The sequence below is a fragment of the Rhopilema esculentum genome, chromosome 16, assembly GCF_057945365.1.
Source record: "Rhopilema esculentum isolate cy_ngs chromosome 16, ASM5794536v1, whole genome shotgun sequence".
NCBI lineage: Eukaryota > Metazoa > Cnidaria > Scyphozoa > Rhizostomeae > Rhizostomatidae > Rhopilema > Rhopilema esculentum.
In genome coordinates, this window is record NC_142830.1 from 3,789,983 (window position 1) to 3,803,605 (window position 13,623).

The window sequence follows — 13,623 nt, forward strand, 5'->3', positions numbered from 1 at the left end:
TCCAAAATTTAGTTTCAGAAATATATTTCAACTCTAGTCACAGCGGCCTATATTAACCTGCCCCCAGTTTCTGGTCCTTCGACATGAGAAATATGTTAAAGAATGCCAAAATCTGATTAAAAAGTTCTAGTAATTAGCTGCTACCAGACTTTTATAGACCTTCAAAAAGTACTTACAGTTATGGTCTAAAAATTCTAATAAGCAAATTATACTCGAGATGGAATTCTAATTGCTAAACTATATGATGAATTTGCCGGAATATTTTGATGATTGCTTTCAAAGTCAGAAGTGGATACAAAAATAAAAGTACGAGAGAAAATTATAGGAAAGTAGTTTGAACCCAAAACAGATTGATTTTCAAACCATATAACCCCATAAAAAACATGAAATGCTTGACCTTTTGGCTGAACCTGCCCCAAGTAATGTCTTATTAATCAACCATGTTGCTTTTGTTCTTAGTTTTATATAAAAACTACTATTATTCGAAACACGAAAATGCTTAATATGAGGCTCAAAATGACCGCAGGTATTCTGGTAGCTGGTCCGTTACATAATGAACAACTGAACATGAACTCGATTTTCTCTCCAGTCCCCATGTTTAGTGTAGTGGAATTAGATATAAAAACGGTCTAACCCGGATAAAAATAATATAAAGCTGTAATTTGGCACAGGTGTTCTATACTTAGTTGGAAATGACCAGAAAAAAAGCCTCATCAATTGGATATTGGGAATTTCTTATTTGGGCAAATACCATAATGGCGCACTGATCAGTAGTGGTTCAAAATGCTAATGTTGCTAAAACCACATAGTTTATACATTTTTTGAAAGATAATTTCATGCTGAATAACTTTTATTTAACATACGTACCCTTAGAATATGCAAATTTAGTGGTGATTGGGCAGAAACAAAGTGGGACGAGTGAATATTGAAAAGCGCGCGGAATAAATGGCTGATTCTCTTGCTGAATATTTTCATTTGATATCGCAAATTCTATCGATGCAAAATTATTAAGTGTGTGAATAAGATAAAGTATGATAATACCCACTCAGCCCGGGCTGACTTAAACCGAGCCCACTCAGCCCGGGCTAACTTAAACCGGGCCCACTCAGCCCGGGCTGACTCAACCCAGGCCCACTCAGCCCGGGCTGACTCTAGTGACATTTTTTCGCTGCAGCAGCAAATTCCGTTCAAATCTAAATAAATATCTAAATATTCAAAACAAAGTAACTGGCAACCGAACGGTCCAAACAACATGATTTTTTATTATAAACTAATTTAAAGATGAAGATTTCAATTCTGAAAATTTTTTAATTTTTCATTGACATACTCCATCTTAGTAATTTTTGTTACTAAGACATGAAAAACATTGCCAAATTCAGTGCAAATTCAAAGTTTCTGCACAAAACTACAGCTTGATGCTGGGCCAGTAATATTCCCTTTATGCCCTTCTTTACCAGAAAAAGAGATATCTTCCATCCCATATAACCCCAAAAATTGCAAACTTTTCAATTGAGAAGTGCCCACATGAAAAACAGGGTGTTTGAGAGTACTTAGGACCCATAACCCGGAAAATAGTTATGAAAAACGGAAAACCCGGACTTGGAAATTGAAAAATCCTGAGACAAAAATATATACTTCAACGTGGTTCACCTTTTCCCGTGTTTTGCATTAAAAGACCTTCGTACACGAAGTTATTACCAGTAAGAATATTTGTCTGCAAGGCACAGGGTAGATCCTTGCCTTTTTTCTCCAAATGAAGATGCCATCAGTGTTTGCGGAAGAGCAGAATTTTAGGGAAATTTGTCGTAGATTGCGGAAATCTGGCAATTTCTCAACTGAACGAGGGAATTCTACACATTTGCCGGACGCAGATTTTCTCAAAATAATACACGGATTGCAGAAATTTCAAAATGTTTAGCGGGATTCTTAACCTGCTCCTTGTTGGATAGGATTTCATCATCTCATGTTTTGATCTTGTTAATGTAAAAGTTGTTCATAAATAAACTTATATACATTCAGAGGTGGCGCTAGAAATCTTCCGACAGAGGGGCTGGGGCTTCCAACAGGGGGGTTAAATTGACTATATTATGCAGTTTTCGTACGTTATTTTGTCGAATTTGCTCCGACAATAACCTAAAATTTTCTTCCGGCAGGGGGGCTAGATGCTTCCGATGGAGGGACTGTAGCGCCCTAGCCCTCCCCTGGCTCCACCACTGTATACATTCTATTGCCCAGTTGCCCCCTATCTGCTATTTTTGACCAGAAAGTACTTATTTCCACATTGTAAGGGCGTGTATGTTGAATAAACGTTGTTCAGCATGAAACTGTCTTTCAAAATTTTAGTGGTTTTAGCGACATCAAAATTTGAACCCCTGCTGATCAGTGCGCAATATGGGATTTGCCCAAATAAGAAATTCCCAATGTCCAATTGATGGGGCTTTTTTCTGGTTATTCGTATGGATCGTATGGTATCGTATGTATGGAACCTATGTGCCAAATTACAACTTTTTATTATTTTTGTCCGGGTAAAATCGTAATTCCACCACACTAGTTGTCTTCAGCTGCGTGCTAAATGAATGTAGGGTGTAGCCCTCCGTGTCTCACAGGCTTTACTTGGTTAGGTTAACGTGCTTATACAGTAGAAAATTTTAACACAGCTTCTTAATTAAAAACTCTTTGAAATCTAGAACTTTGATTATCTTCATAAACTATTTTTGCGGCTAGTCCACAACTGGTCAACTCATTCGCCATATATGACTCTGTCACCTTGGTTACATGATTTGCTCATCACCGCGAGTTCATCGGGTTGTTCCTTAAACCTCATTTCCATAAGTTTCAGGCAAAATTTCTCTACGAATGGTTTTTATTTCATTAATCTATAAGAAGCCAAGTTATGAGCAATGTACAAATGTTCAGATTTAGTATTGCTCATTAGATTGAAAGCGTCGCAATAAATTTATTAGAGAACTGCAATTGGATGAAAACAAACTTTTTACAGCCCTTCCATTTCTGGTGTACTCACGGGCTCAACCTCTATTTATCATATCTCATGCATGAGCTCGGTAAATTTCACCCCAGAAGCACTACCTCAGCAAGTGATGTCTGTAAACCTCTACATAGGCACATATAATCAAAGGATGTTTGTCTTCTTTGGCAAAGTTGTCATTCAGAACATCCTAACCTATATGATACCCTATAAGAAATTTATTGGCTACTGAAGCCGACTGAAATCAGTGTTTTGAAAGTATAAAAGATACAAAATCTGTAATAATGTTCTAAGAAATGTTATCAATAATTCTTGTGAAAAAGCTTTTGACGTCACATCTTTGTTTGCTAAATTGTTAAGGGCATGAAAAAGAAATAACTGAAATGAGAGTATCTGAAACTGTTCTTATATTTGAATTACTTCCAATATATCCCAGTAGAGCCGAGTCACTAAAGTTTAAGAGAGAGGCTGCTACTGTTAATTAGAAACAGTTTCTTAAAAAACACGAATATCAAAAATTACTTCACAAGACATCAAAGAAGACTCATTATGAGGTAGAAACCAAAAGTACATTTAAATTGGAACTTAATAGCTATGAAAATAGAATTTTTGGAAAATTGCAAATATCGATTCCTCAAAAACCTTGCAGTTTGAAAAAATAATTTCTGGATAATTTAGAATTTTCTTTTCATAGCAGTTGGCCTTCTATCTACATTGAACTTCTTATGCTGCATAATTGTTCAAAACTGCTAAGAGAAAGCCTTGCTCAAAATTCTTTCTAAGGCTCGTTTTAACATAACATAAGATTCACGTACTAGTCAGCTGCCTAAAAGACCTAAGGAAATGTATCTTCTAATTGGCTTCTAAATTAGAAATTAAATTAGATATCATTTATTTTGTTCCTTTTTCTGGGCTCTGAAAATATTTAAATTTCTGGTAAATATAGGCCTAGCTGGTACTTAAACGGGCAGCCTTCCAAACTGAAAAACATTCTGCTAACCAGAAAACCGCAAATGATTTATCCAATATATGCCCTAGATAAGTTTCAATATGGTGGCAGCTCAACTTTGTGACCTTTCGATTATAGTTGAGAAGGCGAGGAATTTGACTTCGTAACATTATTGTTTTTCGCGAACGATTGAGGTCGGAAGGACCATCTCTTTATGTTTGTTTGCATCCTGTGTTTTGAGTTTTTGATTCGATTGGTCTAATCAATTAGACACAGCTAATTAATCTCAATGCATATTTCTCTTTGATTAAAATCTTCAAATCCATTTTCAGACGGACACACAAAAAGCAGATTTGAGAGGGAATTACAGGGTTTGGTATGTCCTGAACATCTCTGCTTTTACCTGTGCAACGAACAACCGGTAGAGACCTGGTGCTGCTTCTGCCAAAAGGGAGGTGGTAAGTGAAGCTTCTTTTTTACTAAACTACCTTTTTTGTTAGTATACCAGCGACAGATTGTGCTAAATGTGCTTCGCTCCTATCTCTGCTATCTTTGCTTCTTGGAAACAAAGTAGAACACAAAGTACTTGGTAACAGTTGCATTTATCTCTTTTCAAAAGAAACAGTGCGTAAGGGAGAGCGCCAGTGTTCGCGAAATGTTGCTTTTAATTCACTAATACTAGTGGGTATACATCTCAACATTTTATTATTTTGTTTGAATAAAATATCAATAGGGAGAATAGGCATTGGAAACAACTGCAGTGAAGACAAAGATATATCAGATATTATTCGAATAGGCTACTGATGAACACAACTGTTTTACTGGTATCTCATAAAGAAATCGATATTGCTTTAATTATGGTTTTTAAACTCAATAACGGTACCAAGTTACCTAAATATGATTTTTCGTATCTCATGGGATCTCATAAAATCCTTGGCACATAAATACCAGTGACCAAAAACATGAAAAAACAGTTGTTTTTAAACTGATCATTGATAAGCAGCGGTAAATACCAAGTTATTTCTATGCATGATTTATTATTTTACTAGCTTCTCCCTTTATACGAATTTTTATACAGAAATGAAAAAGAAACCGACTACCAATTATATTGTTATTGTTTGGATTTTGTAGTGAAAACGCTGCTTTTCAAGTTATATTTATAACAAGAATTTCAGAACCTTCTCGTGACTATGATATTGGATGTTTTTCAACGATCCAGGGTGTCGGATATTGAAGAGTGAACGCAGATAGTACACCATTTTGTTGTCTGCCTCGTGTATCAACTCTAACTTCGATTCCGGGGGGCCTGGGTCTTACATATGTGATAATAATTATAATCATAAAACATTACATCATTCCCCCTTTTTTTTGACAACATAAACATAACATAACGTGTTTGTTCTTTGAGTCCTGTTCTCTTTGCATAGTATTTAAAAATAAAAATAAAGAAATAAAATAAATTCTCCTCCTAGTCTGTTGCTACAACTGTTCCATATCTTTCAGGCATTCGCCTTTGTCTAAGAGGATATCTGTTTTCTCTGTTATTCTCTTCGACTGTTTCTGTTCTTTTGTGATTGTCATCATCAGACAAATCATCATCATCATCATCTTTCTTACTAAACATTTTGAAAAAGCTAATATTTCTAGTGACTTTCCTTCCATCTTGTCTTTCTGCTGTTACTCTGGAACCTTTACGATATATAACTTTGTAAGTAGTGCTTTCAAAGTTTGCAGAAAACTTGTTCTTTTTATCTTGTTTTAACAAAACTGTATCACCAACTTTGATATCAGAAATCTTTGTGTGTCTTCTTTTGTCTGCATAGCTTTTCATCTTCTCTTTCCCTACTGCATCATTTTCCTGAGCTTCTCTGTGTCTTTTAGATTTACTTGTCTTGATTAAACAAGGTAGTTTCCCTCTAATGACCCTATTGTATAACAGTTCTGAAGGTGCAATCTTTGTGGTTGCATGTGGGGTGGATCTATAACTCAATAAAAATCTTTGAAGTTCTTGTCTCCAATTTCTATTTTCTATACATGCAGCTCTAATTGCTTTTCCTAGAGGTTGGTTAAATCTCTCTACCTCTGAGTTCCCTTGGGGCCATAATGGTGTAGAAGGGTCAAACTTTATTCCTAGAGTCATCAAGTATCTTTTAAAATCATCACCATTAAATGGTGGACCATTGTCTGTTACTATTTCTTCAGGAAGTCCATGCATTGCAAAAACTTGATCTAATTTTGGAATAATGGTTGAAGCAGCAGTAGATTTTACAATTTCTGTTATGGGGAATCTAGAATAAGCATCTACAATAACAAGTACATACTCACTACTTGGAAGTGGTCCATAAAAGTCAATATGCAGTTTTTTCCAAGGTCCAGATGGCATAGGTCTCATTCGCAATGGTTCTGGTGCTTTTTGTGTTCCCACTGCTTGACAAGGTAAACAGCTATTAATCTCTTCTGTTACCAATTTTTCAATAAATGGAAACCAAACTTTTTCTCTGATCAGGGCTTTAGTCTTAGCAAGGCCCTGGTGACCCTCGTGAGCTAGTTTTACTGATCTTTTCCATAGTGATTTAGGCATGACAATTTGGTTTCCCCGCAAAATAATTCCATTTGCATGATTTATTGTCAATGAATCTTTGGCTAACTTGTAAGGTACTAAAAACTGGTTACTCCAATCTCCTGTTTTAATTGCTTTTATGACTGCTTGGAGTGTCCCATCCCTTTCTGTCTCTCTTTGTACTTCTTCTATGGTCATGGCTTTTGGTATCGCATTTATTGTTATATATCTCACATACTCATCTGCCATGTTTTCTTTGACACTGACTGTTGTAGGATGTCTTGACATGAAGTCAGCCGGATTATCTTTTCCAGGCTTGTAAATAACTTTGAAACAATATTGCTGTAAGCGGAGCACCCATCTTTCAATGCGTAATGATGGTTTTGATTTAGGGTTCCCATAAATCACCTCCAAAGGCTTGTGATCTGTTATCAGGTTGAAACTTTTTCCATAAAGATACATATGAAAATGCTCAGTACCCCACACAATACTAAGTGCTTCTTTCTCAGTTTGTGAGTATCGACGCTCCACAGGGGTAAGTGCTCTACTGGCATATGCAATCACTTTTTGAGGCTCATCTTTGTTTGATTGTGCAAGAATTGCAGAAATACCAATGGGACTGGCATCTACAATCAGGTATGTTTCTTTGTCAATATCAAAATATGTCATAACTGGACTGTCTGTCAGAACATCTTTGAGTTTCTTAAATGCTTGTGAGTGTTCCTTCTCCCATTTGAATACAATGTTTTTGTGAGTTAATCTTCTCAGTGGTTCTGTTATATCTGCAAAATTTGGTATGAACTTTGCACTGAAATTTGCCATTCCTAATAAACTTCTCACTTCTGATGCATTGTTTGGTATAGGAGCATCTACTAAATCTGCAATCTTCTTTTGATCTGGTTTGACACCATCTTCTGAAAATACCATACCAAAGAATGAAAGTTCTGGTTGTAAAAATTTACATTTGTCTCTGTTTATTGTGAGCTTTCTTGCCTTTAATCTTGTAAGACATTCATTCAATGCTTTATCATGCTCTGCTCTGGTTTTGCCAAAAATGATAATATCATCTGCTAAGTTTCTGACATTATCTATACCCTTTAAAGCTTCTTGTAATGTATGTTGAAATAACTCAGCAGCTGCATTCGTGCCATAATTCAATCTTTTGTATTGGAATAAACCAATGTGCGTGCTGAATGTAGTGATATATCTGCTATCTTTGTGCAATTCTAATTGATGGTAAGCTTGACTAAGGTCAATCTTTGAAAAGAATTTGGCTCCATTTAATTGTACCATAATTTCGTCAACTGTGGGCATGACATGCCTAACTCTTTTTATGGCTGTGTTTGCTGAACGCATATCAACACAAATCCGAATTGACTTATTGTCCTTCTTTGGTACTGCAACTATCTGGGATATCCAAGGGGTTGCTTGCCCCTCTGGCACTCTCTCTATTATTCCTTGTGCTTCCAGACTTAACAATTCTTCTTCTACTTGCTTTCTGATGTGGAATGGTATGCGTCTGGTATTTTGAACAACTGGAGTTACATTTTCATCAATGTTTAATTTAATTTGAACTCCATCTAACTTTCCTATTCCTCTAAAAATTTCTTTATTTGCAAGTAAAGCAGCATCAACTGATTTATCATGGGTAGATCTGATAGGAATCCATGAGCAGGTGGAAGCAATTTGTGGTTTCACATTTTTATCTTTCACTTTTGAAACCATTGGATTGATATGAAATGTAACAAGACCAAGTTCTTGGGATGTCTCTGAACCTAATAGTGAACCAGAGTTCCCTTCTGTGACATAAAATGTGGCTACAGTAATGCGCTTTTTGGTCTCCACAGTGGCTTGGAATTTTCCTAACAATTTCACAGGGCTGTTGCTGTTGTATGGGTACACTTTAACTGTTGTTTTCTCTAGTTTAGGATCTGATGGTATCTGACTAAATGTTTCTTCATCAAGAATATTTACTGAGGCTCCTGTGTCCACAAGTAAATCACATTTGTAATCACTGATTTTGGCAGTAACAGCGTTACCAGGTTTTTTTTTCTGTTTCACAGCATAAAGGTAATCAAAATCTGAATCAGAATCACTTTGTGCTTTATTCACTGATTTTGTTGTAATTGGCCTAACATGTCTTTTGAAAGGCTGTGTTTTCCTTGGCACTTGTTGAGTTTTGCTCATACAATACTTTGCAAAGTGGTTCTTTTTCCCACATTTATGACATATCTTACCAGCAGCTGGACAGGTCTGGTTTTTATGAGGGTAAGATCCTCCACACTGATGACATTTCTTTGTTTGTACATGTCCTTTCTTGTGCTGACTTTGTATTACACGATGCACTTCTTGCTTTATTTCAGTGTTACCTTCAATGCTACTTGCTTGCTGTGTACTTGTTTCATCTCTTTGGCCATCTAATAACATTTCTTTCAATGTGTATTTTGGATCTCGTAAAGCTTTCTTTCGTAAACGACTTGATGATCCATTTGTGACAATTTGTAACAATATTTCGAACTCTTTTCTATCCCCAAAGTCACAACGTGATGCTAAGTTCTGTAATCGAACATGGAATTGACCTAAAGTCTCATTTGGCTCTTGTCTGGCCTGGCGAAATAAATATGTTTCATGAAGCAAGTTCTTCTGTGGCTCAAAATGTCCCGTGAGCTTTTCTAACGCTGTTTTGTAATCATCTCCATTATCTGGGATTGTATTCAGGATATCTGCAACTGGTTCTCCAGCCAAATAAATCAACAGGGCTCTTTTTCTTTTATCATCTTTGATATCAGCAGCGACCAAGTACTGCTCGAATCTTGAAACCCAACGTTTCCATGCGTTACACGCGTTGGCAGGGTCTGACACTGCATCAAACGAAGGCACAGGTTGTATTAAACCAGCTCCTGCCATTTTTTTTTTTTTTTTTTCTAGTTTATCCTCGTCGCCATTGTCGGATATTGAAGAGTGAACGCAGATAGTACACCATTTTGTTGTCTGCCTCGTGTATCAACTCTAACTTCGATTCCGGGGGGCCTGGGTCTTACATATGTGATAATAATTATAATCATAAAACATTACACAGGGTAATATTTTTTCCGACAATGATACCTTCTAACATGCTTTGAGTAGTGATATTTTCATGCAAGCGAGCTTCAGTCACAAACCACAGTCACGTAGAGCAATAAATTTAATTTTTTACTCGAGGAACGGCAGGAGGCAACAAGCAACATTTAACTTTTAGAGTATGCAACTTTTCGTATATTGAAATGAGCAGGCCAATCTTTGTGTCCATGACAACAATAATGGGGGATGAGACTCCATAATGGCAGACTTTTGTTGCTTGAATGTCTATAGCGCCCTCTGATTTTTACATTCATGTGCATTACAATTTACCTCTGTGCTCATTCACACAGTGCGCCGAAAATATCAAGGAGGCAGGAATTGTTTCACGAGACTGGTATTGATGTTATTTTCTTAGCCCGGAGCACGAAAAATGTCGATGGAAATATCAGTCGCTTACCTGACAGTAAGGCTCAGGTTTAGCGTCAGGAGAAATAAGTGTACAAATAAGATGAAGCATTGTAATTGAATTGAACCTCGTCGTCGTCTTGAATTTAAGGGGAATCTGTAATGAATCATTCAGCAAACGCCAAGGAATGCGAAAGAAAGACTTGCTGTTGAAAAGAACACTTGAATATTCCTGATAGGTGTAAAATTTTGCTGTAGATATTATATTGGCGGAGTCCGTGCTACAGTCCCACCCTAAACCCAGTGGCGGTTTCAAGGGGCGTCCGGGGGGCCATGGCCCCAGGACCCACACTTACTTTTTGATATTTTGTCACTTACTTATTAATGTTTTCGTGACGGCCCCCTGAAAAGCAGTTCTCGTGGACTGACGGGGCTACTTTGCCTAAATAAATAAAACTGTTATGTAATGTAAAATGTAAAATGGTAGACAAAAGGGGCCCCACACCTAAGAAAAAAATAGAAATTGTCAAGAACAAGGGCCCCGCAGATGTTCCTGGCCCGGGCCCCACAGTCCCTAAAACCGCTGCTGCCTAAACCTGTAGTTTGCATCAAATACAGGAAACCAAAATATACAAGTAAAAACCCGTTAGCGAAAATTTTGCCACTATGGGTGCTGGCGGATAACCGGGCAACCTTTCACCTCCTGGCCAAACCGCCCTCGCCCCTGCTTGGTGTCGATATTGCTTGCCCTGATGGCTGCTGTATTGTGTACAGAGCAGGAGTCTAACGGGTAACCCGTGTGTTTTATGGACCTTTTCATACCTTCTATAGTATACCAGGATTTTTCATTAGAAGTTTAGACTAAACCCTTAGGGTATTAAAAGTTATAATCAGGGTCGGTGGAGAAAACAAATAAACAATTCCAAGTTGCCATACAAAAATCTCCTTTTTCACAAATTTCACATTAGCAACTTTATTAAAAACATTTTCTAAAATATCAAACCAAAGTAAAGTTTAAAGCACATAAAGATATTTTTGTGAACATTTTTTGGCAGTACGTACAAGGTTTAAAAATGGCTTTGAAAGGCCAACATTGTACAGCATACTGAAAGATTCTTTGTCTGAAAATCCTCAGAGTACAAAACGTCAGAATAAGGTTCCGAAAGGAAAAGATGGAAAATATATCGAATAGGCCAATCAAAAAAACGCTATCACATGACCGGCCTGGTTGTCCAATCAGTACCACGTGCCTAGAGGAAATTCACCACCGGAGTCCAAGAAAAAAAAGAACACAATCTATCTTACACAATAGCAACTTTTCGTTTGTATGTACAATGCCTGCCAAAAGTATTTGGAACGTCCAGCAATTTGCGTTGCATTTGATATCTTTCATCCCTTTCCTGAAAAAATTATTTCTTCCGCCCTCTTCCCCCTAAAACAATGTTGATAATTTAGAGAAATATCAAAGAAGCGCAAAAGAAAATGCTTCCTCAAATCCTAACTCATTTGATAGTAAACCAACATTGTTCTGCAGAGGAGAGAGGGATGATTGATTATGACCTTGGAAATTAACGTCAGTGTTCCAAGATTTTTGGCAGGCATTGTAGATCAATTCCAAAACTGATAGATGAATAGACGACCGGGCTCTGCCAATTATTTGAAACATGTTGTTATTATAGATTTTGGTAAAACCAATGTTGTTTCAAAGATGTTTTCCGATGACAGAATCACTTGTTTTAACATTGGGGCTTATAGGAGGGGATTGGGGAAATTATCGGATTAACGGTAAAAGGGTTGGACGATCCCCACTCTCAAATAAGCTCCCATTTTGCTAACTTTTACAATGCATGATTTGATCAATGATAAATCATCATAGCAATGAAAAACAAAAACATCAATGAACGAAACAATTTCACAGAATTTACTTGCAAAATGTTTTCAAAGTGAACTCGAAAATGATAAAACACTTGAACTGTTGGTATGGTGACTATCAGATAATTTCCCTAACCTCCTCTAAGTCTCAATTAAGGTCTGGAATTAATAAACCCCCAAAGGCTGGGTGGCTAATTGGAAGATATATATTAACAAGTTTTGATGTGTTTTTGGAGCTTCTGCCTTTGAGACATGCAGACATCAATGAATCTTTCTTATAACTTAATTTCTTTATAGAACTATCAAAATACTTATCGAACATTGATAGCAGCTATGATGAATGTACTAAACTGTTTGACTGGAATTAAGAGATTTCTTAATAGAGAATTGTTAATAGGATGGGTTTGAAATAGACTCAGCGAACAGCACGGCGAGGGGCAAGGCAATTCACTACTGCAAATAGCGTAGGACATTTTCTCTAAAACAAAAGGATTTCCAGGGATTTTCAGACAAAACAATAGGATTTTCACCAAAGATGTACGAGATTTTTTAGAGTGGTTTACCTCTCGCTGCACGGCTTGGTTTTAAACGACCAGAACTTTTGACGAGCTAGTGAGTCTATGCTTGAAGCCAACCAAATCCCAGTTTAATTAACCATAGTGACAAGACAAGGTACCATATTGTGTATTTATCTATAGCTTGTAGTCGTCAACAATATTGTCGCACTTTAGAAAAAACAGTACCGACCAGCTATTTTTTTCGTCAGCCAGCTGTCAGGTAAATGGGCGTCACATCCCACACCATCATGAGCCATGTCCAAAAATGCATAAGCCTTGGTCTTCAACAAGGATTCATAAAGCTTGAGCCCCTACACAGGAACGTCACAATAATCGGGAGGGAGCCAGGGATGGTGCTCCTCCTCCAAAGATAGATTGAACGCCTGTTTCTTATATCAGACCCACTTTTTAAAGATTCCTTGTCACACGAGGACCTTTTGTGTAGTAAGCTTTCCTTCAACTGTAACTGTATCTGTCATCAAAGGTTCACTTATCATATTGATTTTCAAATGATCAGAAAATCCAAGATCAGACCGATTTTATCAAGCTCAGTTAGATGGGTTTTCTGGTTCTCTATAAGCTGATTTAAGAACCTGCACTTCTCGTTTCATTCTTTGAAGGAGGTGAACCGATTAAAGCATAAAGGATACTTATTACAAGAAAGGAAATATTTAAACTAGAATAAAAATATCTTCTTTTTTGAAATTTTGTGCTGAATTTGAAATCTCGATTCATAAGCTTAAGAGACGTTAAACTTCTTAAGAATTTACGACTATACCACTGCACAGCCCATCTGCATCAGATTTCCCGCGATTGATTTCCTCCTTCACCTTATTCAGAACTCGTTATGAAAGGAAGAACCTGTCCCGAACTTTAGAAAACGTTTGTGATGATGATTTGTCTTGTAGAGGCACACAACGTAACAGATTTCGCTCAAATCTGGAGGCGTTTAAAAGGAATGATTAGGCAGGATTATTAGTTGGTCTGCAATCTCTCTCTGTGTTACAACTTACTTAATGGACCACCCCTTAGAGACTGAAATTTTCGCAAACGACAGAGATTGCTGTAGAAAACACCATCCTTTTTTGAGCATATTGGTTTGTGCGGCGATGTACATAATTCAATCAAACATGGATGAATGGATTTATTAAAAGTGTTTATAGACCGAGTTGTAGCAAGTTTTCTTGTTTGAAAACACAATTTAGTTATAAGTGAAAAAATTAGTAAAGTTCTA

The 13,623-nt window shown here is 36.9% G+C and overlaps 1 protein-coding gene across 1 annotated transcript in view; it reads left to right on the forward strand.

Annotated features, from left to right (window-relative positions):
• Nucleotides 1-4,133: 4,133 nt before the first annotated feature.
• LOC135682428 (fibroblast growth factor receptor 1-like) overlaps nt 4,134-13,623 on the forward strand; it is a 58,851-nt gene continuing 49,361 nt past the window's right edge. The window contains exon 1 of the mRNA XM_089113189.1: nt 4,134-4,393. The gene's annotated coding sequence lies outside the window, so the exon portion shown is untranslated. The remainder of the gene's footprint in view (nt 4,394-13,623) is intronic.